Source organism: Carettochelys insculpta, chromosome 5, assembly GCF_033958435.1.
Source record: "Carettochelys insculpta isolate YL-2023 chromosome 5, ASM3395843v1, whole genome shotgun sequence".
Classification (NCBI taxonomy): domain Eukaryota; kingdom Metazoa; phylum Chordata; order Testudines; family Carettochelyidae; genus Carettochelys; species Carettochelys insculpta.
The window spans coordinates 130049455-130074038 of NC_134141.1; the positions used below are offsets into that span (position 1 = coordinate 130049455).

The following is a 24584-nucleotide window of genomic DNA, read 5'->3' on the forward strand; positions in this document are numbered from 1 at the left end:
GGAAGAATTAGAGGCCCTGGCACAGTCCGAGACGTATGAGGTGGTTGGAATAATGGAGATTTGGTGGGACGATTCGCATAACTGGAGCACAGTCATGGAAGGTTATAAACTGTTTAGGAAGGACAGATGGGAGAAAAGGAGGAGGAGTTGCACTCTGTGTCAGGGAGCGGTATGATTGCTCAGAGCTCCAGTATATGGTGGGAGAAATTCCAGTTCAGTGTCTTTGGGTCAAGCTTTGAGGCAGAAGTAACAGAGGTGATGTTGTAGTTGGTGTCTGCTATAGACCGCCAGATCACGGAGATGAGGTAGAAGAGGGTTTCTTCAGACAGCTAAGTGAAGCTTCTAAATCACAGGCCCTGGTTCTCATGGGAGACTTTAATCATCCAGACATTTGTTGGGAGACCAATACAGCAGCACACAGACAATCCAGGAAGTTTTTGGAGAATGTTGGGGATAACTTCTTGGTACAAGTGCTGAAGGAACTGACCAGGGGCCATGCACAACTTGACCTGCTGCTCACAAACAGGGAAGAACTAGTAGAAGAAATAGAAGTGGGAGGAAACCTGGGCTGCAGCAACCATGAGATCGTAGATTTCAAGATCCGGACAAAAGGAAGAAAGGTGAGCAGTAACATACAGATCCTTGATTTCAGTAGAGCAGACTTCGACTCCCTGAGAGACCGGATGAGCAGGATCACTTGAGGTATGAAAATGAAGGGAAAAAGAGTTCAGGAGAACTGGCAGTATTTTAAAGAAGTCTTACTGAAGGCACAGGAACAAACCATCCCGCTGCATAGTAAGAAATGCAGACATGGTGGGCAACCATCTTGGCTTAACAGGGAAATCCTTAGTCAGCTTAAATTCAAAAAGGATGCTTACAAGAAATGGAAACGGGGACAGTTGACTATGGAGGAGTATAAACATACAGCTGGAGAATGCTGGGCAGTAATCAGGAAAGCGAAAGCGCAATTGGAACAGCAGCTGGCAAGGAATGTGAAGAGTAACAAGAAGGGTTTCCACAGGCATGTTAACAATAAATGGGTTGTCAGAGAAGGCATGGGGCCATTACTGGATGAGGGAGGTAACCTAGTGACAGATGATGCAGGAAAAGCTGAAGTACTCAATGCTTTTTTTTGCCTCAGTCTTCACGGACAAAGTCAACATCCACATGACGGTCCTAGACAATGAAGTATGGGAAGGTGGAGGGCAGCCATCTGTAGGGAAGGAACAAGTTCTGAGCTATCTAGAAAAACTAGATGTTCACAAGTTCATGGGTCTGGATTTAATGCACCCGAGGGTACTAAAGGAATTGGCAGAGGTCACTGCTGAACCTTTGGCCATTATCCTTGAAGACTGTTGGAGATCAGGAGAGATCCCAGATGACTAGAAAAAGGCAAACATAGTGCCCATCTTTAAAAAAGGAAAGAAAGACAATCCAGGGAACTATAGACCAGTCAGTCTTACCTCAATTCCTGGGAAAATAATGGAGGGAATCCTCAAGGAATCCATTTTGGAGCACTTGGAAGAGGGGAAAGTGATCAAAAGTAGCCAACATGGATTCACTAGGGCAAGTCCTGCCTGACCAATCTGATTAGCTTCTATGACGAGGTAACAAGCTCTGTGGACTTGCGGAAGTCAGTGGGTGTGATATACCTTGACTTCAGCAAGGCTTTTGATATGGCCTCCCACAACATTCTTGTCCGTAAGTTAAGGAAATATGGGTTGGATCTTTGGACTGTAAGATGGATAGAAAGCTGGCTTGACAGTCGGGCCCAACAGGTAGTGGTCAATGGCTCAATATCTGGATGATAACCGGTTTCAAGTGGAGTGCTGCAAGGCTCGGTTCTGGGGCCAGTGTTGTTCAACATCTTTATTAATGAGCTGGATGAGGGACTGTATTGCACCCTCAGGAAGTTTGCGGATGACACAAAACTAGGGGGAGAGGTAGATACGTTGGAGGGTAGTGAGAGAATCCAGAGTGACCTGGATAAATTGGAGGACTGGGACAAAAGAAATCTGATGTGGTTCAATAAGGAGAAGTGCAGAGTCCTGCACCTGGGGCAGAAGAATCCCAAGCATTGTTGCAGGCTAGGGACTGACTGGCTCAGGAGCAGTACGATGGAAAGGGATGTATGGGTTTTGGTGGATAAAAGGCTGGATATGAGTATGCCCTTGTAGCTAAGAAAGCTAACGGCATCCTAGGGTGCATTAGGAGGAGCATTTCGAGTAGATCTAGAGAAGTAGTTATTTCCCTCTATTCGGCACTGGTGAGGCTACATCTTGTATATTGCGTCCAGTGTTGGGCCCCCCAGTATAAAAAGGATGTAGATGTGCTGGAGCAGGTTCAGCAGAGGGCAACAAAAATGATTAAGCGGCTGGAGCACAAGACCTGTGAGGATAAGCTGAGGGATTTGGGCTTGTTTAGTTTACAGAAGAGAAGACTTAGGGGTGATTTAATAGCAGCCTTCAACTTCTTGAAGGGGAGCTCTAAAGAGGAGGGTGAGACACTGTTCTCAGTGGTGTCAGATGGCAGGACAAGGAGTAATGGTCTGAAGTTGAAGAGGGAGAGGTGTAGGTTAGATATTAGGAAAAACTACTTCACCAGGATGGTGGTGAAGCATTGGAATGCGTTGCCTAGAGAGGTGGTGGATTCTCCACCCCTTGAGGTTTTTAAGTCCTGGCTGGACAAGGTCCTGGCTGTGATGACTTAGTGGGGGTTGATCCTGCTTGAAGCAGGGGGCTGGACTAGATGACCTCCTGAGCTTCCTTCCAGCCCTATGATTCTGTGATTCTGTGGGCTGGTGAGGAGGACAGGAGGCTGGACAAGGTGGGCGGCCAAGGCCTGGCCCTTGGTATCCATGCTGCCGGCCAGCCTCACCCACATCTACCGCTCCATTGCCAACCAGTTCCAGAGCACCCTGGTCATCTCCTGCACAACTGCCCAGTTGGTGGCAGCCTCCTAATCCCTCTAGCGTCGTCTCCTGTAGGCCCAGCTGCAACTGTGGAGGGATGCAGGCTGGGGCAATTGGGCGGCCTCCTGGCCCCCTGCGACCATGGCCCACTCAACTGTGTGGTAGCGGCTGACTAGCAAGGGACCTGTGGAGACAGAAGAGGACAGGGGGATGGCCTGTGAGTGCTGGCTCCCAAACCCAGGGATGGTGGGGCTCCACTCCCTTGCTGCCTGATGGCCTGTGAGATCCTGGATGCCCAGAGGTTCCTGCTTGGTGAAGGTTGGCCTGTGTTATTCCCCCTCCCCTCTCCTCAGGTGTGTGGGCTGTGGGGCTGTTCTGGGGAGGCCCCGTCCCTTGCGATGTCCCAGACACCCTGTACGTACCAGCTGGGACCTCCCGGGGCTTGGGCTCCGCTCAGCTCGACAACTCCTGGCTGGGTGTCTGCAGGCTACTTCGAAGTAGCCCCTTAATTTGAAGTTAACTTTGAAGTAAGTTTGTAGTGTACACACAGCCGATATGTTCCTGGACTATAAATCCATCAATGGGCTATTAGCCAGGAAGGGCAGGGAGGCAAAACCATGCTCTGAAATATGCCTAGCTTCAGTATGTCAGAAGCTGGAAATAGGTGATATGGAACGGATCTCTTGCTTTTTTTCATTCTCTCTGAAGTGTATATCATTGGCCACCGTTATCATACAGCATATTGGGCCAGATGGACTATCTGTCTGTCCCTCCTCCCCCATGCAGCTGGGAGCTTGCTCAAAGCCAGGCCAACTGTGAATTGACAAAAAATCAGCTAATGCTACCAAGCATCACCTAAACAGTAAAGCCCTGCATCTTTATTTATTTATTAATGAAACTGTTGGAATTAGGACTCTTAGTGACTTTAAAAAGTATTGGCACTCAGACTGTATATAGAGGTCAAAAGGTCAAATTTCTGCATTTTGTCTTGGAAGAGTTGCTGACCCCTGATCTAGATGTACCACATGCATTGCTTCCCCTTTATCCATGAGGCTTATTACCCTGTCAAAGAAAACTGTTAAGTGGGTTTGACAGGATTTGTTCTTGACAAATCCGTGCGATTGCTTATCATATTATTGTCTGGGTGTTTGTAAAAGAATTCCTTGATTATTTGCTCCATTATTTTTACTGGTATAGAAATTAAGATGAGTTTGGTTTTTTTTTATATTTTCTCTTCTCCAGTCTTTATGAATCTCTGCTGTCTTTCATGACTATTCAACAACAATGGCTGATGGGTTAGATATCTCCTCAGTCAGCTCCTTGAGTATTCTAGGTTGAATTTCATCAGGTCCTAACTTGTCTTAAGTAATTTTAACTTGTTCCTTCCTTATGATAGTTTCTGAACTGACCCCATTTTCACTGGCATTCACTATGTTAGGCTATGTCTACACTACGAGATAAATTCGAATTTAAGGCAGTTAGCTCGATATTAAAATAACACTGTCTTCACTGTAAATACCATAAGCTCAAATTAGGAAGCACTAATATTGATATAATATCATCGGAACCTGCTGGGTGTAACATCAAGTTAAAATTTAAAATAAAGGCCGGTGTGGAAGCACCATGTCTTGAAATTTATTAGCCTTCAGAAGTGTCCCATATGTATCCCACTAAGCTATGTGGTTACTTGCTAGGTTTGGCCGCTTCCCTCTCCGCTGCTTTCCAGGTGCGCAGGAGGGAGGTCACAGGAAGCCTGCGAATTTGAATTCACCAGCACCCAGGCCTGGAAATGTAAAGGGAACCCATAAGGGAAAAATTTCTTTTACCCATTGGATTGTTAAGCATCTCCTTCGGTCATGAGCAATCAGGGTAGTGATCTGCCTAGTACTCCTCAGTCTCGCTAGAGAGCTCCAGCGTGAAACCATCAGGAGATTATGATGCTGGGGTGAGGGCAGAGCAGTTTGGGGAGAGGAATTCTCTCATAAGAACATAAGAATGGCCATACTGGGTCAGACCAAAGGTCCATCCAGCCCAGTATCCCGTCTGCCGACAGTGGCCAATGCCAGGTGCCCCAGAGAAGGAGAACAGAAGACAATGATCAAGTGATTTATCTCCTGCCATCCATCTCCTGCCCTTGTACTGAAGGCTAGGGCACCATACTTTACCCCTGGCTAATAGCCATTTATGGACCTAACCTGCAAAAATTTATCGAGCTCTTTTTTAAACCCTAATAGGCTACGTCTACACGTGCCCCAAACTTCGAAATGGCCATGCAAATGGCCATTTCGAAGTTTACTAATGAAGCGCTGAAATGCATATTCAGCGCTTCATTAGCATGCGGGCGGCAGCGGCGCTTCGAAATTGACGAGCCTTGCCGCCGCACAGCGCGTCCAGACGGGGCTCCTTTTCGAAAGGGCCCCGCCTACTTCGAAGTCCCCTTAGGGAATAAGGGGACTTTGAAGAAGGTGGCGTCCTTTCGAAAAGGAGCCCCGTCGGGACGCGCCGCGCGGCGGCAAGGCTCGTCAATTTCGAAGCGCCGCTGCCGCCCGCATGCTAATGAAGCGCTGAATATGCATTTCAGCGCTTCATTAGTAAACTTCGAAATGGCCATTTGCATGGCCATTTCGAAGTTTGGGGCACGTGTAGACACAGCCATAGAGTCCTGGCCTTCACAGCCTCCTCCGGCAAGGAGTTCCACAGGTTGACTGTGCGCTGTGTGAAGAAAAATTTCCTTTTATTAGTTTTGAACCTACTACCCATCAATTTCATTTGGTGTCCCCTAGTTCTTGTATTATGGGAAAAGATAAATAATTTTTCTATGTTCACTTTCTCCACACCATTCATGATTTTATATACCTCTATCATATCACCCCTCAATTGCCTCTTTTCCAGACTGAAAAGTGCCAGTCTCTCTAGCCTCTCCCCATATGGGACCCGTTCCAAACCCCTAATCATCTTGGTTGCCCTTTTCTGTACCTTTTCTAATGCCAATATATCTTTTTTGAGGTGAGGAGACCACATCTGCACACAGTACTCAAGATGTGGGCGTACCATAGTTTTATATAGGGGAAGTATGATATGTTTTGTCTTATTATTTATCCCTTTTTTAATAATTCCTAACATCCTATTTGCTTTACGAACTGTTGTTTGGGGAGAGGAATTCTTCTTGCAGTTTGGGGAGAGGAATCGGGGGCAAGCAGACTTCAGATGTCCAAGAGAAACATGAGCATATATGATAAGATCTCACATTTAATGATTGCCAGGGGTTACTCCTGGGACTCTATGCAATGTTGGGTGAAAGTGAAAACTCTGGCAGGCCTATAGTAGAGTCCAGGAGGCCATCTGGCGGGCCTGAGTCATCTCCAAAGACCTGCCACTATTATGAACAGCAGCACGTGCTTCTTGGGGAGGATTCCACCACGTTGCCCACTCTTCATTACAACAGCTGTGTGGAGGCCCTGGTCTGGAGTCCAGGATGAGCTGAGAGGAGCTGAGGAGCCAGGAAGAAGAGGCCAATGGAGAGGAGGATGGGGGCAACCAGCAGGGGCCCGGGGAAGTTCTTCCTGACAGTCCAGAGCTCTTCACCCTAGATCTGGAACCAGTCTTCTCTATGCTGGTCCCCAAGACCCTAGGACCAAGCTGTTTGAGTTTTTTTTTTTCTGAATGCTAGAAGCGGGTTGCAGGAGGGTATAGTTATGGCTACGGGTATAAGTTTTCTATGGATCTGTGCCCCTCAGAACAGCGTGTTAATATTTCTGGGAATGGAGTGCTTATCCTTTCTGGATTTCTCCTCGAAGGCCTCATCCAGGTATTCTTATATTTTTTGCACCAGGTTTTGGGCAGGCCTGACATATTGTGGCTTCCACAGTAGCACACCTTGCCACATTAGGCAACCAGATAGTGATCTGGTGTCATGGCAGCACATGGCATTTTTGCATATTTTCCAGGCTTGTGGTCACACAGAATGACCAACTCTTCTCTGTCAATATTCGTTAGTTTTAGGAGGGTGATGTCTTCCTTGGCAACCTAAAAAAGCGTCGGAATTTGGGTTGGATTTTTTTGCAATGCTTCCTGACCATTTACATCTCCCTGGAGCACAGTGCTACGCTTCGTGGCTACTATGCGTGCTGTCTCCCCGCCTCTGTGCGGGTGGTATGCTCTCCAGGCCGTCTCCCCTCCCACTTCCCTTTCTCCTTGCATTTTTTTTTTCAGTTTTGATCGTGACCTGGCAAACAGCTAGAAATTCCCCACCCTCACCCCAACCCAGCATTTTTTTTTAATTACTGGGATCCTTCTGCACCCAGCCATCCATGCAGCTGGAACTGAACTGTTTTCCACCCTTTCTGCTCGCCATGCATTTGCTGGGCTCTGTTGACCCTGCTACCACAAATTGGCATGTGTAACACAAGTGGGTATGCCTTCCTTTATGTGGCTTTTTTTTCCCCTGATAAGGGCTGCTCTGGTGGCTGCTGAGAAACTTTTTTACTCCAACCCAGCAGATGGCTGGAAACAACCCCATTGGCATTTTTTTTTTTTTTTCAATTTACAGGGATCCCTCCGCACCCAGCCTTCCATGCAGCTGGAATCGAACTCTTTCCCACCATCTCCCTTCACAGTGCAGCTGCTAGTCTCTGTGGGCCTTACTCCTTGTGGAGGATTGCTCCAAGCACAGCTGAAAAAACTTATTCCCCTGCTCCAGGACACCAGATGGCTTCCCCTTCTATGCATACCCCTCCTTCCCCCACCCCCAGAAAGCAGACAATAGCTTACCATGTCCACAACTAAATGTTCTGGATAAATGATGGTAAATGGTGACTTGTGCAATGCATGCTTTGAATCCCATCCTTAATAAGCCTTAGGCAGCCTTGCAAAAAGAAACTTTCCCTGATAGTAGAGATAGACACCCATTCATTCCATAGATCAGTGCTTTGTGTGAATTGTATCACAATTTTGGCCTTCGCTTTCCAGTTGGCATGCCCAGTGGGGGAGACAGAGTGAGGAAGTGCAGAAGGTCCAAACAGGATCAGATCCTGTAGTACATGGAGCAGTCTGAAGCAGAAACCAGTGACCTGAAAAGGAGAGAGCAGAGTGGCGGCAGAGTAGAGAACAGTGACAGCAGAGTATGCTTAACTTTCAGAGAGAGCAAGTGGCAAAGCTGAGGGAGGACATAGAAAAGCTCATAACATCAGTGAGTAACCACAGGGAGGTTTTGTGCTCCATGCTGGAGCTGCAGAGGGGCTCCCAAGGCAGCAGTTGGGAGTCCCCTGAAGATGGATTGCGCCCCCCCCCATCCCTCTTGTCGCAGTCCCTGAATGCGGGGAGGGAGGGCAGGCAAGGACAGCCTGCCACTATAGGCCCAAGGGCTCTAGCCCCAAGAGCCACTGCAAAAGGGTGTTCCACCACCCTTGACAACCCTGTTTTTTTCTGCTACTTCCACCTCTCCTTCCCCCAGAATAAACTTATTCTTTTGAGGTCTGTGTGACTTTTGTTTTGGTATGCATGAGTGGTAGGGTGCACAAACAATTGTGGGTACTAGGCAGAAGTGAAGAGGGCTGGTAGTACAGCTGCCTGCCACTATGCCGAGGTCTGCAGAGGACTTGTGGCAGAGGCACCTGGGCAGTGTTGGAGAGGGCCCATAGCACAGCTGCCCACCACTACACCAAGGTGTGCAGAGGACTTGAGGCAGAGGTACTTGGGTTGGGGTGAAGAGAGCTGCCCCCCCCCCCCTTTTTTTTTTTTTTTTAAGGAAAACGACCCTCCCTCCACATCCATTCTTCTGCCTGCAACTTAACCTCCTCCTGCCAAGTAAACGCATTCTTTCTGGTCTGATTTATTGATTCACATTTGGTGGGGAACACAGATCAGTTTGGTGAGTGGGGGTTAGCTGTTATTACAACAGAGAAATACATTGCTATCAGGTGTATTGCAGATAATTCATGAAGCTATGTTTTAAAGCATCCCTCATTGCTGCTGCCTCTTGCATGGTTACTGGTGAATGGCTGCATAGGTGGCTGTGAGTAAACCCTCCCCATAGCCTCAGCCTCGATATTCCAGTCATTCAGGAAATTTTCCCACCTCGATTCACCAATGTTATGCAGAATAACACATGCTCTAATCACAGTGGGGACATTAGTTTCATAAATGTCCAAATGGGTCAATAGGCATTTGAACCTCGCTTGTAAATGGCCAAAGGTGCATTCACCTGCCATTCTGCACTTGCTGAGTCTTTGGTGTTTTCCTTGCTGTGGTCCATGGCTCCTGTGTAGGGTTTCATAAGGCAAGGGAGCAAAGGGTAAGCTGGGTTGCCCAATATTACAATAGGCATCTTCATGTCGTCAATCTTTATTTTTCTAGTCTGAGAAAAAAGTCCCATTCATGAGCTTTCTGTATAGACCAGAATGTGATGATGTGCTTGTTGTGAACCTTCCTCAACCATCTCACGCTGATGTCAGTGAAATGACCTTTGTGATCTACCAACACCTGCCAAACCATGGAGAAGGAACACTTTCTGTTTATATACTCAGAGGCCCTATTGCCCTACTCTATTGCCCCACTGCAGTTAGGAAACCCCTGCCCAGCCAAGCTATTCACTATGGCCTGTACATCTTCTAGGGTCACAGTCTTCCTTAGGAGACTCTGACAGATAGCATTGACTTCCTGCATCACCATGGTCCCCAGTGTAGATCTGCCCAAGAAAAATTGATTTGCCACTGACTGGTAACTGCAAACTTCCACAGAGCGATTGCCACTCACTTCTGACCTGTTAAAGCCAGCCTCATTCTTGTGTTGCTGTGCTTCAGGGCAAGGGTCAGCACATCCCAAAGTTCCATAAAAGTGGACTTACACATGCAAAAGTTGTGCACCAACTGCTGGTCATCCCAGGACTCCAGAACGATGTGGTCCCACCAGTGTATGTTGGTCTCTCGAGTCCAAAACTGCCACTCTGCTGTCAACAATGCAGTCAGGCCATCCAGCATTTGAGAGTACTTGGACTGCAGTAGATTTCCTCTTCAAAACCTTCATCATCATACTCAATCATCATCTCACTTTCTAACTGACAGAACGAGTCATAGAATCATAGAAGAGTAGGACTGGAAGGGACCTCGAGAGGCCATCGAGTTCAGCCCCCTGCCCTCATGGCAGGACCAAGCATTTTCTAGACTATCCCTGAAAGCCATCTATCTAACCTCTTCTTAAATATCTCCAGTGATGGAGATTCTACCACCTCCCTTGGCAATTCATTCCAGTGTTTGATCACCCTGACAGTTAGGAACTTTTTCCTAATGTCCAACCTGAACCTCCCCTGCTGCAATTTCAGTCCATTGCTTCTTGCTCTATCCTCAGAGGCAAGGAAGAACAAGTTCCCTCCCTCTGCCATATGACACCCTTTTAAATACCTGAAAACTGCTATCATGTCCCCCCTCAATCATCTCTTTTCCAAACTAAACAAGCCCAATTCTTTCAGCCTTTCTTCATAGGTCATGTTCTCTAGACCTTTGATCATTCTCATTGCTCTCCTCTGGACCCTCTCCAATTTCTCCACATCCTTCCTGAACTGCGGTGCCCAGAACTGGACACAATACTCCAGCTGAGGCCTAACCAGCGCAGAGTAGAGCGGGAGAATGACTTCTCGTGTCTTGTTCACAACACACCTGTTAATGCATCCTAGAATCATGTTTGCCTTTTTCGCAACAGCATCACACTGTTGACTCATATTTAGCTTGTGGTCCACTATAACCCCCAGATCCCTTTCTGCTGTACTCATTCCTAGGCAGTCCTTTCCCATTCTGTATGTGTGACACTGATTGTTTCTTCCTAAGTGGAGCACTTTGCATTTGTCCTTATTAAACTTCATCCTGTTTACCTCAGACCATTTCTCCAGTTTATCCAGATCCTTTTGAATTATGACCCTATCCTCCAAAGAAGTGGCAACCCCTCCCAGCTTGGTATCATCTGCAAACTTAATAAGTGTACTTTCTATGTCAATATCTAAATCGTTAATGAAGATATTGAACAGAACCGGTCCCAAAACAGACCCCTGCGGAACCCCCACTAGTTATACTTTTCCAGCTGGATTGAAAACCATTAATAACTACCCTCTGGGTACGGTTATCCAGCCAGTTGTTCACCCACCTTATAGTAGCCCCATCTAAGTTGTATTTGCATAGTTTATTGATAAGTATATTATGTGAGAACGTGTCAAATGCTTTACTGAAGTCTAGGTATACCACATCCACCGCTTCTCCCTTATCCACAAGACTTGTTATTCTATCAAAGAAAGCTATTAGATTGGTTTGACATGATCTGTTTTTAACAAAGCCATGCTGGGTGTTCCCTAGCACCTTACCACCTTCCAAATGCTTGCAGATGATTTCTTTAATTACCTGCTCCATTATCTTTCCTGGCACAGAAGTTAAGCTGACTGGCCTGTAGCTTCCCAGGTTATTCTTGTTCCCCTTTTTATAAATGGGTACTATATTTGCCCTTTTCCAGTCTTCTGGAATCTCCCGTCTCCCACGATTTACCAAAAATGATTGGTAAAGGCTCAGATACCTCTTCTATCAGCTCTTTGAGGATTCTAGGATGCATTTCATCAGGCCCTGGTGATTTGCAGACATCTAATTTTTCTAAGTAAATTTTAATTTGTTCTTTTCTTATTTCAACTTCTAAGCCTACCCCTTTTTCACTAGCATTCTCTATGTCAGGCATTCCTTCAGATTTCTCAGTGAAGACCGAAACAAAGAAATCATTAAACATCTCTGCCATTTCCAAATTCCCTGTTACTGTTCCTCCCTCCTCACTGATCAATGGCCCTACCCTCTCCTTAGTCTTCCTCTTGTTACCAATGTATTTGTAAAAAGCCTTCTTGTTTCCCTTTATGCTTGTAGCTAGTTTGAGCTCATTTTGTGCCTTAGCCTTTCTAATCTTGCTCCTGCACGCTCATGTTGTTTGCCTATATTCATCCTTTGTAATTTGTCCTAGTTTCCATTTCTTATAAGATTCCTTTTTTATTTTGAGATCATGCAAGATCTCGTGGTTAAGCCAAGGCAGTCTTTTGCCATGTTTTCTATCTTTCCTACACAGCGGGATAGCTTGCTTTTGGGCCCTTAATAATGTCCCTTTGAAAAACTGCCAACTCTCCTCAGCCGTTTTTCCCCTCAGTTTAGCTTCCCATGGGACCTTACCTACCAGCTGCCTGAGTTTACCAAAATCTGCCTTCCTGAAATCCATTATCTCTATTGTACTGTTTTCCCTTCTACCCTTCCTTAGAATTGTGAACGCTATGATTTCATGATCACTTCCACCCAAGCATCCTTCCCCTTTCAAATTCTCAATAATTTGCTCCCTATTTGTTAAAATTAAATCTAGAACAGCTTCCCCTCTGGTAGCTTTTTCAACCTTTTGGAATAAAAAGTTGTCTGCAATGCAATCCAAGAATTTATTGGACAGTCTGTCCCCTGCTGTATTAGTTTCCCAACATATACTTGGATAGTTGAAGTCCCCCATCACCACCAAATTCTGGGCCCTGGATGATTTTGTTAGCTGTTTAAAGAAAGCCTCATCCACCTCTTCCACCTGGCTAGGGGGCCTGTAGTAGACTCCTAGTAGGACCTCATCCTTGTTTTTTACTCCTCTGAGTCTAACCCAGAGACTTTCAACCTGTCCATCTCCTACGTCCATCTCCACCTCTGTCCAAGTGTGTACATTTTTAATATACAAGGCAAGACCTCTGCCCTTCTTTCCCTGTCTGTCCTTCCTAAGCAGGCTGTACCCTTCAATACCAACATTCCAATCATACGTATTATCCCACCAAGTTTCTGTGATGCCAACGATATCATAGTTGTATTCATTTATTAGTACTTCCAATTCTTCTTGCTTATTTCCCATATTTCTTGCATTTGTATGCAGGCATCTCAGACATCGATTTGGTCTTGCCTCCCAGTTTTGCCCTGGCCCTCTTTTTACTCTCCCAGTGTAGCCCATACTCTCTCCCATTTCAAATTCATCCCCCATGTATTCATGCTGTCCGCTTACCTGCAGGCTTTGCTCCCCTGCCCCCCTCGAACCTAGTTTAAAGCCCTCCTCACTAGGTTAGCCAGCCTGTGTCCGAATATGGTCTTCCCCCTCCTCAAAAGGTGAATGCTATCTCTGCCTAGCAGTCCTTCCCGGAAAAGGATCCCATGGTCAAAGAAACCAAAGCCTTCCTGGCGACACCATCTACGCAACCAAGCATTTACCTCTAGGATACACCTGTCTCTGCCTGGGCCCCTACCTCTGACAGGCAGGATTGAAGAGAATACCACCTGCACCCCAAACTCCCTGACCCGTGCCCCCAGAGCCCTGAAGTCACTCTTGACCTGCTCAGCATCACACCTCGCAGTATCATTAGTGCCCACATGGATGAGAAGCATGGGATAGTAGTCAGAGGGGCAGATAATCCTCGACAATGCCTGCGTTAACATCTCGGATACGGGCCCCTGGCAGGCAGCACACCTCCTGAGATGAAATGTCAGGGCGACAGATGGGCGCCTCCGTCCCCTTCAGAAGAGAGTCTCCAACCACCACTACTCTACATTTCCTTCTTGCAGGGGTCCATGAAGTTGCTGTAACAGCATAGTCAATGACTTGAAGCATTTGAAGATCCCTGCTTGCACTAGCGCTCTGATGGAGAAAGTGGTGCGATCTCCTGTTTGTTTTCACACGGTTACTGGTGCTCAGAATTCTGGGACAGTGCTTTGCATTCTGGGATAGTGACATCAAACACCCACAAGCAACGGGGGCTAAGGCACTGTGGGTTAGGTACCCAAAATGCATTTCTCATGCAGTCGAACTTGGATAACGGGGATGTGGAAACTTGACACGAAGAAATGGAGGGTTGAATTTCTGGAAGGTTTGTGGACCCTTAAATTTGAATTCATAAGAAGAGATTAAAAATCAAATTAATTAAAAGTCATATTTGTCCCACAGTGTAGACATAGTCTCAGGCATCTAATCACCACCAGCCTGGTTGGTGAAAATCAAAACAGAGAGGTCGTTAAGTACCTCCACATTTTGTTATTGTTTTTTCTTCATTAAGTAATGAGCCTGTTCTATCCTTGGTCTTCCTCTTGCTGCTAATGTATTTGTTTTCTTGTTACCCTTTGTCTCCAGCTAGTTTGAACTCATTTTGTGCCTTGCCTTTGTTTTTCTAATTATGCCCCTATGTACTTGTGTTATTTGCTTATATTCATCCTTTGCAATTTGGCCTAGTTTCTACTTTTGTAGTACTTTTTTTTTTTTCATTTTTAGGTCATTTAATCTTTTCAAAGCTAGGGTAGTCTCTTGCCACACTTCCTGTCTTTCCTTCTCAAAAAACAATTGCATTTTACATCTTACAAATTTTTACATTTGTGTAGAGGCCCGTGCTACAATAGCGCCCTAGCTGGGTGGCAGGGGCTATCACAGCTGCCTGCAATCCTAATGGCCCCCGGGCTCTTACTCCTTTAAGGAACCAGCTGGTGGTTGGCTGCAGCTGGGGAGGCTGCCTCTGGCCCGGGTGGGGCAGCCCCAAAGGCTCACCCTTCCCTCAAGACCAAGCAGCAGGCAGCCCGCAAGTAGTTCAGAGGGCCCCGGCCCTTGCGGCAGGGTGGGGCGACAGGTAAGGCTGCAGTGTTTGGGGAAAAACCCAGCCCTCAGTTCAGGGCGGGGCAGCAGTTACAGTGTTTGGGGAAAAGCCTAGCCCTCAGTTCAGGGCGGGGCAGCAGTTACAGTGTTTGGGGAAAAGCCTAGCCCTCAGTTCAGGGCGGGGCAGCAGTTACAGGGTTTGGCTCTCCCTGATGCGGGGTTGGCTTAGCCCAGCAAGGGTTGACCCTGCCAGGGAGGGGTAGGGGGTCGCAGGCCCTCCCACTCCACTGCGACCCGGCCCGGGGCCGTGTGGATCGCTTACACCTGCCTGTGGTGGTGGGGATCCAGGCCACAACACACCGCCATGGGTTCTGGTGAAGTGTTCCCCGGGCCCCTTCCTACCTCCACCTCCATCTGGGTAGGGTCCCAGTCAGTCTGGTCGGTGGGTCCTGGTGGGTAGGACCCCTCCAAGTCGTTTGCCTTCGGGGGCTTCAGCCAGTCTGACATCTCTATGTCATTGGGGTAGTCTGGCGGCGGCAGCACGGTGGGTCCAAGGCCGTTGGGGGCTTCTGCACTGCAGGGGTTCAGTGGAACTCCAGGGTCAGCTGCTTCCGGAGCCTCTGGGGGGGCTAGGCCCAGGCCGTCTGTTTGGGCTTGGCAGGCCCTCTGGGGAGGGGGCTCTCCACTGGCGTGAGGGCCCTGGTAGATTGGGGAGGTCCCCTGGGGCATCCGTATCTGTAGCTGCCCAGGCTGGTCTAGGCAGCTGGAGGGAAGCTCTCGCTGACAGGCTGGGCAGCGGCGGGCTCTCTGCCTCTGGCGCCCAGGAGCCCGAGCAGGAGCTCCCTCCCAGCGCGGTGGCCCAACAGTTAATGGGCCCTGAGCTCCGCCCCTGGCCCTTCTGGCTTTAGGCACCGCCCACTGAGGGGCAGGGCACCGGTGTTCCGGCTCAGGGCCTGCCCACAAGGGCCTCTGAGCAGCCTCCTCCACCTCTGAGTCTGCGGAAGGCCACAGTGGCTGGCTACAATTTGATAATTCTAACTAGTGAAATACTGCATTTCAGTGAGATTCTAATTAGAAAGAGCTAGGTTCACCTAACTCTACATCTGCAATATCAGAAGAAATTGCTGTTCTAAGATGCTCATGCACATTGAATCTGCCCTCTCTACAGTGTTTTTCCCTAGACTTGTCAAAGTTCAAGGTCTCTGCCCTTAGATTGTGTTTTAGCTTCAACCTAGGTTACATAAGAGAGCCAAAACCTTCAAGATGATCAGTCTTGACCATTCTGCTGCTTTGGTAGAAAGGAACTTTTTACAAACATTGTTTGTTTTTAAAAACAAAAACCCTATAAAAAACAAAACAAAACACTGTACAACTTTCTCAGGGGCCAGTGTGAAACTGCAATGAGCTCCCAGAAGAGCTGCCTGTATTTTAAGGAAGCTTTACTGAGGATGAAGGAAGAAATTATCCAGTGTGCAGAAAGAATAGTAAATATGGAAGATGATGAGCTTAGATTAACATAGAAATCTTTGGTGATCTTAAACACAAAATTGAATCTTACAGGAAGTGGAAATGTGGACAGATGACCGAGGAGGAGGAGATGTTGCTCAAGCATGCAGGGAGTAATTGGGAAGGCCCAAGTGCGGATGGAGTTGCAGCTAGCAAGGGATCTGAAGGATAACAAAAAGGGTTTTTACAGATATGTTGGCAACATGATCAAAGACGTGTGTGACCTTTACTGAATGGGGACAGGAACCTAGTAACAGATGATGTGGAAAAAGGTGAACTACTCAATGCTTCTTTTGCCTCAGTCATCACAAAGTCAGCTTCCAGACTGCTACACTGGGCAGCACAATATGGGAAAGAAGTGAGCAGCCCTCAGTGGTAAAAAGACAGGTTAAGGACTATTTAGAAAAGGTGAGCAGGCACAAGTCCATGGGACAGATCTAATGCATACAAGGGGACAGAGTTGGTAAATGTGATTGCAGACTCACTGGCCATTGTCTGTGAAAACTCATGGCAACTGGGGAAGGTCCAAGATAATTTGAAAAAATGCAAGTATAGTGCCCATCTTGAAAAAAGAAAGGGAAGGAGAATTAGGGGAACAACAGAGCAGTCAGCCTCACCTCACTCCCTTTGAAAATCGTAAGAACGGCCATACTGGGTCAGACCAAAGGTCCATCCAGCCAAGTAGCCTGTCTGCTGACAGTGGCCAGTGTCAGGTGCCCCAGAGGGGGTGAACTGAAGACAATGATCAAGCAATTTGTCTCCTGCCATCCATCTCCAGCCTCTGACAATCAGAGGCCAGGGACACCATTCCTACCCTTGACTAATAGCCTTTTATGGACCTAACCTCCATGAATTTATCTAGCTCTTATTAAATTCTGTTATAGTCCTAGCCTTCACAGTCTCCTCTGGCAAGGAGTTCCATAGGTTAACTATGTGCTGAGCAAAGAAGAATTTTTTTTTAACTAGTTTTAAACCTGCTACCCATTAATTTCATTTGGCGTCCTCTAGTTCTTGTATTATGGGCACAAATAAATAACTTCTCCTTATTCACCTTCTCGACACCTGTCATAATTTTATATAACTCTATCATATCCCCCCCTCAGTCTCCTCCTTTCTAAACTGAAAAGTCCCAGTCTTTGTAGCCTCTCCTCATACAGGACCTGTTCAAAGCCCCTAATCATTTTAGTTGTCCTTTTCTGAACCTTTTCCAGTGCCAGGATATCTTTTTTTCAGTGAGGAGACCACATCTGTACACAATATTCAAGATGTGGGCGTACCATAGATTTATATAGGGGCAGTAAGATACTCTTTGTCTTATTTTCTATCCCTTTTTTAATAATACCTAACATCGTATTTGCCTTTTTGACAGCCTCTGCACACTGCATGGATGTTTTCAAGGAACTATCCATGATAAAAGATAGTTACCTGTTCTGTAATTGGTGTTCTTCGAGATGTGTTACTCATGTCCATTTCAATCTGGGTGTGCGCTGGCGCATGCCCAGTTGCCAGAAGCTTTTTGCCCTAGCCGGTAGCCCTAGAGTCAGTGCATTGCCCCCAGAGTGGTGTCTTTATGGCCACCCATATATGCACCGCCTGACCCAACTCCTGCTCAGTTCCTTCTTGCCTGCTACTCCAACAGAGGGGAAGGTGGGAGGGTTTTGGAATGGACATGAGCAACACATCTCGAAGAACACCAGTTACAAAACAGGCAACTATCTTTTCTTCTTCAAGTGATTGCTCATGTGCATTCCAATTTGGATGAATGTAAACCAGTGCCTAGGAGGCGGGGTCAGAGCCCTGGAAGGAGTGCAGGAGAGCCCTGCCCACAGCAGCGTCTCCCTGTGTGTGCTGCATAATGCGCTGAGAACGTGTGAATGGAGGACCAAGTGGCCACCCTGCAGATGTCCTGGGTAGGGACCCTGGCCAAGTATGCCACAGAGGATGCCTGTGCCCTGGTGGAGTGAGCTTGTCTAAGCTTGGGGGTGGGGTAACCCCTGATTGGGGGTGGGGTAACCCCTGCCAGTTTGTAGCACTCTCTGATACAGGCCACTATCCAGGAGGAGATCCGCTGAGAGGAGACTGGGTACACCTTCATCCTGTCTGCCACTGCAACAAACAACTCTTGTGACTTCCAGAAGAGTTTGGTCCTGTCCATATAGAAGGCCAGTGCCCTTCAGACATCCAAAGTGTATAAACTCTGCTCCCTAGGGGAGGCATGGGGCTTTGGATAGGACACCTGTAAGGCGATGTTTTGGTTAATGTGGAAGGGGGAGACCACATTAGGCAGAAACGCCTGGTGGGGTCTTAGCCTGACCTCATCTTTGTGGAACACCGTATAAAGTGGGCCCACTGTGAGGGTCCTGAGCTCCGCCACCCTTCTGGCTGAGGTAATGGCCCCCAGGAATGCTGTCTTGTAACTAAGGAATAACATGGAACAGGTGGCGAGGGGTTCAAATGGGGAAGCCATAAGCTTAGACAATACCAAATTAAGGTCCCATGTTGGCAGGGGAGCCCAAACCTGCAGTTTGATCCTTTCCATTCCCTTCATGAATCTTTTCACCACTGGGTCTGAGAAGACCAATGACATCTTGGGCATTACCTTACACTTACCCACATTAAATTTCATTTGCCATTTTGTTGCCCAATCACTCAGTTTGACGAGATCTTTTTGAAGTTCTTCACAGTCTGCCTTTGTCTTGACCGTCATCTTGAATGTCATCTGGAAACTCTGCCATCTCACTGCTCACCCCCTTCTCCAGATCATTTATGAATAAATTGAACAGGATTGGTCCTAGGACTGACCCTTGGGGGGCACCACTAGTTACCCCTCTCCATTGGGAAAATTTACCATTTATGCCTACCCTTTGTTTCCTGTCTTTTAACCAGTTCTCAATCCATGAAAGGACCTTCCCTCTTATCCCATGACAACTTAATTTACGTAAGAGCCTTTGATGAGATACCTTGTCAAAGGCCTTCTGGAAATCTAAGTATACTATAGCCACTGGATCTCCCCTGCCTGCATGTTCAAAGAACTGTAACAGATCAGTAAGACATGATTTCCCTCTGCAGAAACCATGTTGACTTTTGCCCATCAAATTATGTTCTTCTACATGCCTGACAATTTATTCTTTACTATGTTTCCACTAATTTGCCCGGAACTGACGTTAAATTTACCAGTCTGTAATTGCCAGGGTCACCTCTAGAGCCCTTTTTAAATATTGGTGTCACATTAGCTATCTTCTAGTCATTAGCTACAGAAGCTAATCCAAAGGACAGGTTAAAAACCAGTGTTAATAGTTCTGCAATTTCCCATTTGAGTTCTTTTAGAACCCTTGGATGAATGCCATCCGGTCCTGGTAATTTGTTAACATTAAGTTTATGTATTTGTTCCAAAACCTCCTCTAATGACACTTCAATCGGGGGGACATGATAGCAGTTTTCACGTATCTAAAAGGGTGTCATAAGGAGGAGGGAGAAAACTTGTTCTTCTTGGCTTCTGAGGATAGAACAAGAAGCAATGGGCTTAAACTGCAGCAAGGGAGGTTTAGGTTGGACATTAGGAAAAAGTTGTTAACTGTCAGGGTGGTCAAACACTGGAATAAATTGCTGAGGAAGGCTGTGGAATCTCCATCTCTGGAGATATTTAAGAACAGGTTAGATAAATGTCTATCAGGGATGGTCTAGACAGTATTTGGCCCTGCCATGAGGGCAGGGGGCTGGACTTGATGACCTCTCAAGGTTCCTTCCAGACCTAGCATTCTATGATTCATTTAAAATTCTTATTTCATTTGATTCTGCGTTGTCTTTCACATACAGTGCCACCCAGACAGCCCTGTCTATCCTTCCAATATATTTTATATCCCTGTATGATTGTGTCCTATACATTGTCTTCATTCCACCAGGTTTCCGTGATGCCTATTATGTCAATTTCCTCCTTTAATACAAGGTACTCTAGTTCACCCATCTTTTTAGTCAGACTTCCAGCATTTGTGTAGAAGCATTTTAAAGATTTGCCTCTGCTTATTTGTCTTCCCATCCCAGATGTATTAGATTCTTTTATACGTGATTGTTTGTCTGATCTAGCCCATTGTTTGATATCTCCCCTCCTCTCTTTTTTACTAAAGCCTAGAGTATCTCTATCAACAGATTCTCTCTAAGAGGAGTTTTTGTCCAATCCACATGCTCCTCTGACCAATTGGCTTTCCCACATCTCTTAGTTTAAAAATTGTTCTATGACCTTTTTAATGTTTAGTGCCAGCAGTCTGGATCCCCTTTGATTTAGGTGGAGCCCATCCTTTCTGTATAGGCTACCCCCTCCCAAACGTGGCCCCAGTTCCTAACAAATCTAAACCCCTCCTACCTACACCATCATCTCATCCATGCATTGAGACTCTGAAGTTCTGCTCGTCTCCCTGGCCCTGCACGTGGAACAGAAAGCATTTCTGAGAATGCCACCGTAGAGGTCCTGGATTTCATTCTCTTTTCTAGCAACCTAAATTTGGCCTCCAGGATGTCTCTCCTACCCTTTTCTATGTCATTGGTACCAACATGTACCACAACCACTGGCTCCTCTCCAGCACTACATATATTAGTCTATCTAGATGCCTTGAGAGATCTGCAACCTTCGCACCAGGCAGGCAAGTCACCATACGGTTCTCCCAGTCATCGCAAACCCAGCTATCTATGTTTCTAACAATCGAATCACCCACTACTAACACCTGCCTTTTCCTAACAACTGGCATTCCCTTCCTCGGAGAGGTATCCTCAGTGAGAGAGGATACGGTAGCATCCTTTGGAAGGAGGGTCCCAACTATAGGATGGTTTCCCTGAGCTTCCAATGGCTGCTCTCTTCCCCTGAACCTGTCATCCTCCTTAAGAGCACTGGGGCTCTCAGACTGGAGGTGAAACAGTACTACAGTGTCCTGGAAAGCCTCGTCCACATACCTCTCTGCCTCCCTGAGCTCTTCTAGTTCAGCCACCCTAGCCTCCAAAGCCCAAACTCGGTCTCTGAGGGTCAGGAGCTCCTTGCAACAAGTGCACACATATGCCACCCACCCACAGGGGAGGTAGTCCTATATGTTACACGCTATGCAGTAAACAGGATAGCCCCCACTCTGCTGCTGGGCTTCTGCCTGCATTTTCTCTATTGAATAATCTGAGTATAAATGGGGGTTTTATTTAAAGGCTTGGGATATACATTATATGTCAGAAGGAAATGACACTCTCTAACCTCCCCTCTAAAAACTCCCTCCTGTTTGCAACTGCCCTGTTCACAAGCTCCCTGGTTGCTATCTAGCAGGGTTTATAAAGCTCTGACCTTTCTGATAGCCCCACCCTCTGGCTACAGCTCAACCAATGAGCAGAGAGTTTTAGATTTCAGTCCCAACTATGACTCTCAGCTTCCACCTGCCACTCTGATCACATGGTCTTGCAAACAAACACACAGCTCAGCACTCAAAAACCTCCAAACAAACAAGCCCAGAACCCTCAAGCACAAAACACCCACATGCTCCAGACAGCCACTTACCTCAAGGTGCTGGAAATTGCCCCTCCTTCATCAGGAGAGCCCCTCTCAAAACTCCCTCCTGTTTGCAACTGCCCTGTTCACAAGCTCATACATATAAAAAATCGGAGATACACGTCTCCTAGAACTGGAAGAGACCTTGGGAGGCCTTCTAGTCCAGTCCTCTGCCCTTTTGGCAGGACCAAGCACCATCCCTGACAGTTATTTGCCCCAGTCCTTAAATGGCCTCCTCACAGATTGAGCTTACAACTGTGTGTTTAGGAGGCTAATGCTCAAACCACGGAGCTATCCCTCCCCCCAAACCTATTTGTCTCAGTTCCCTAAGCGGTCCCCTCAAGGACTGAGGTCACAAACCTGGGTGTTGCCAGCCACTGCTCAAACCACTAAGCTATCTCTCACGCAGCAGGTCCTCAAGGAACTCATATTCAAACACTTGGAAGAGAGGAAGGTGATCAGAAATAATCAACATGGATTCACCAAGGCCAAGTCATGACCGACCAATCTCATTCCCTTCTATGATGAGATAATTGTTTCTGTGGATTTGGAGAAAGCGGTGGCTGTGTTATGCCTTGATATGGTCTTTAGATATGCTTTAGATAGATAAGCTTTAGATATGGTCTCCCACAGTATTCTTGCCAGCAAGAAATCTGGCTTGCATGAATGGCTTATAAGGTGGATAGAGAGCTGGCTAGATACCCAGGCTCAGCAGGTAGTGGTCAATGGCTGAATGTCTAGTTAGTAGCCCGTAACAGAGTGTCCCAGAGGTTGATCATGAGGCTGGTTTTACTCAACATCTTCATTTATGGTTTGGATAATTACATGGATTGCACCCTCACCAAGATCACTCATGACACTAGGCTGGGGGTTAAGATAGACATTGTGACTGGTAGGTACAGTGTCCAGACTGACCTAGACAAATCAGAGGATTGGGGAAAAAATAAATCTGGTTAAGGGTCAACAAGGACACATGCACAGTCCTGAATTTCATAGGGAACAATTCCATGCACTACTACCGGTTGGAGACTGACTGGCTAATTGGCAGTTACGCAGAAAAGGATTTGAGAATAAAATGACAAAAAAGCTGGACATGAGTGAACAGTGTGCCCTTGTTGCATATTGGGCTGCATTAGTAGCAGCATTGCTAGCATATGGAAGGAAGTGTTTAATCCCTTTTACACAGCACTAGTCAGGCCCCAGCTGGAGTACTGCATCCACTTTTGGGACTCCCACTACTGAAAAGCTGTAGACAAACTGAAGTGACTCCAATAGAAGGTAATGAAAATGATTAGAGGGGTCAAACTCATGACTTATGAGGAGAGATTGAAGAAACTGGGTTTATATAGACTGCAGAAGAGAAGAGTGAGGGAGAATTTGATAGCAGCCTTCAACCACTTGAAAGAAAGTTCCGAAGAGGATGGAGTGATGTTGTTCTTCGTGATGGCAGTTGACAAAACAAGAATCAAGGGTCTCTAGTTGTAGGGAAGAGGTTGGATATTAGGAAAAACTATTTCACTAGAAATGTGTTGATGCGCTGGAAGGGGTTACCTCGGGAGATGGTGGAATCTCCATCCTTACAAGTTTTTAAGGCCAGGCTTGAATTAGTTTGGCTTTTCCTGCTTTGAGTAGAGGATTGGACTGGATAACTTTCTGAAGTCTCTTCCAACCTTAATATTTTATGATTCTGTGTTCAGATAGACAGAATGGAAACATGAATAAAGGCTGAAGGAACAGAGTATGTTTAATTTGATTGGGGGAAAATAGGAAGTTAAGGGCACATATGATAGCAGTCTTCAAATTCTTGAAAGTCTTCTGTTAAAAAAAAAAAGATGGAGGCAAGTTGTTCTCTCTTATAACACAGGGCAGGATTGTGTTTAAGAGGCAATGGGTTCAAAATCCAGCATAGCAGATTTAGAGTAAATCTCAGGAAAAACTTCCGAATGGTAGGACAATGGAACAGACTGCCTTGGGAAGTTGTGGAAGCTTCTTCACTTGAAGTTTTCAAAAGGATACTAGCTAGGATGAATTAGGTGAGTGGTGGGCAACCTGTGGCTGGTGGGCTGCATGCAGCTCAGTGGGACTCCACCTGCAGCCCATGGATCCCTTTTGCACAGTGGGGCACTGGAGCCCCACACTTCCTACTCTCCCTCCAAGCACTTGCAGAACACCATGAATTACCTGATTCACACCACATCCCCGCTACTCCCTCTCTCTCCTAGAGCTGGAATACTGCAAACCAGCTGTTCAAGACGTGTGTAGGCCACGGACGGAACCCCAGTGGACAGAAGGCTATTGTGGCTAAGATGAAGGAGGGCCCCTCAGGCCTCCCACTGACTCTTGGTTGCCAATTGCTGGTTCAGATGCACCAAATCCTGCATCTTTGCAGATCAAGTGACCATTACCCTAACCCTATGATCAATAAATAAAAATACTTTTCTTCTTGGCAGTCACTTGATAACAAGTAGGATGTCTTCATGTCATCCTCCTATTTGTGAGTCCTTTGATAGCAGATCACCCCAATTGCAGCTGCAGATCTTATCACAGAAGAGGCAGGTGTTAGCACCTGTTGTAGGGGCACATGGTAGTTTTTGACACTTTTCTTCTTCCTTGCCTCACCTCATCTACACTGCAGCAGGACCTCTCAAATTGCACCACCCCCTCATGAATTACCATCCTCCACTGGGGACAGGCTTGGGCAAGGTTCTTCCAAGTGTCAACGCTGATGCTGCACTTTTTTTCCACGTGTGCCTTCAGCATGTCCTTATATTGTTTCTGCTGGCCCTCAACATGCCTCTGCCCTTCCTCCAATTCAGAAAACAATCTGTTTTGGGAGGTACTGATCAGACATCTGAACCACGTGACCAGTCCAGTGAAGTTGCTGATGAACAATAATGGCTTCGATGCTAACCATGTTCGACTCTTCCAGGACACTGGTGTTCATGTGCCTATCCTCCCAAGAGATATTTAGGAGTCTCCTGAGGCAATGTTGATTATATTGTTCAGGTGCCTATATATGTTGTCCGGGTTTCACATCCATACAGT

At 46.7% G+C, this 24584-nt stretch overlaps 1 long non-coding RNA gene across 1 annotated transcript; it reads right to left on the reverse strand.

Moving 5' to 3' along the window:
- Window positions 1-6159: 6159 nt before the first annotated feature.
- Window positions 6160-10364, reverse strand: LOC142013290 (uncharacterized). The gene is made up of 3 exons (XR_012645594.1): window positions 9756-10364; window positions 7682-7980; window positions 6160-6937 (listed from the first exon to the last, which is right to left on the reverse strand). It is a non-coding gene; the product is annotated as an uncharacterized LOC142013290 (long non-coding RNA).
- Window positions 10365-24584: the final 14220 nt, after the last annotated feature.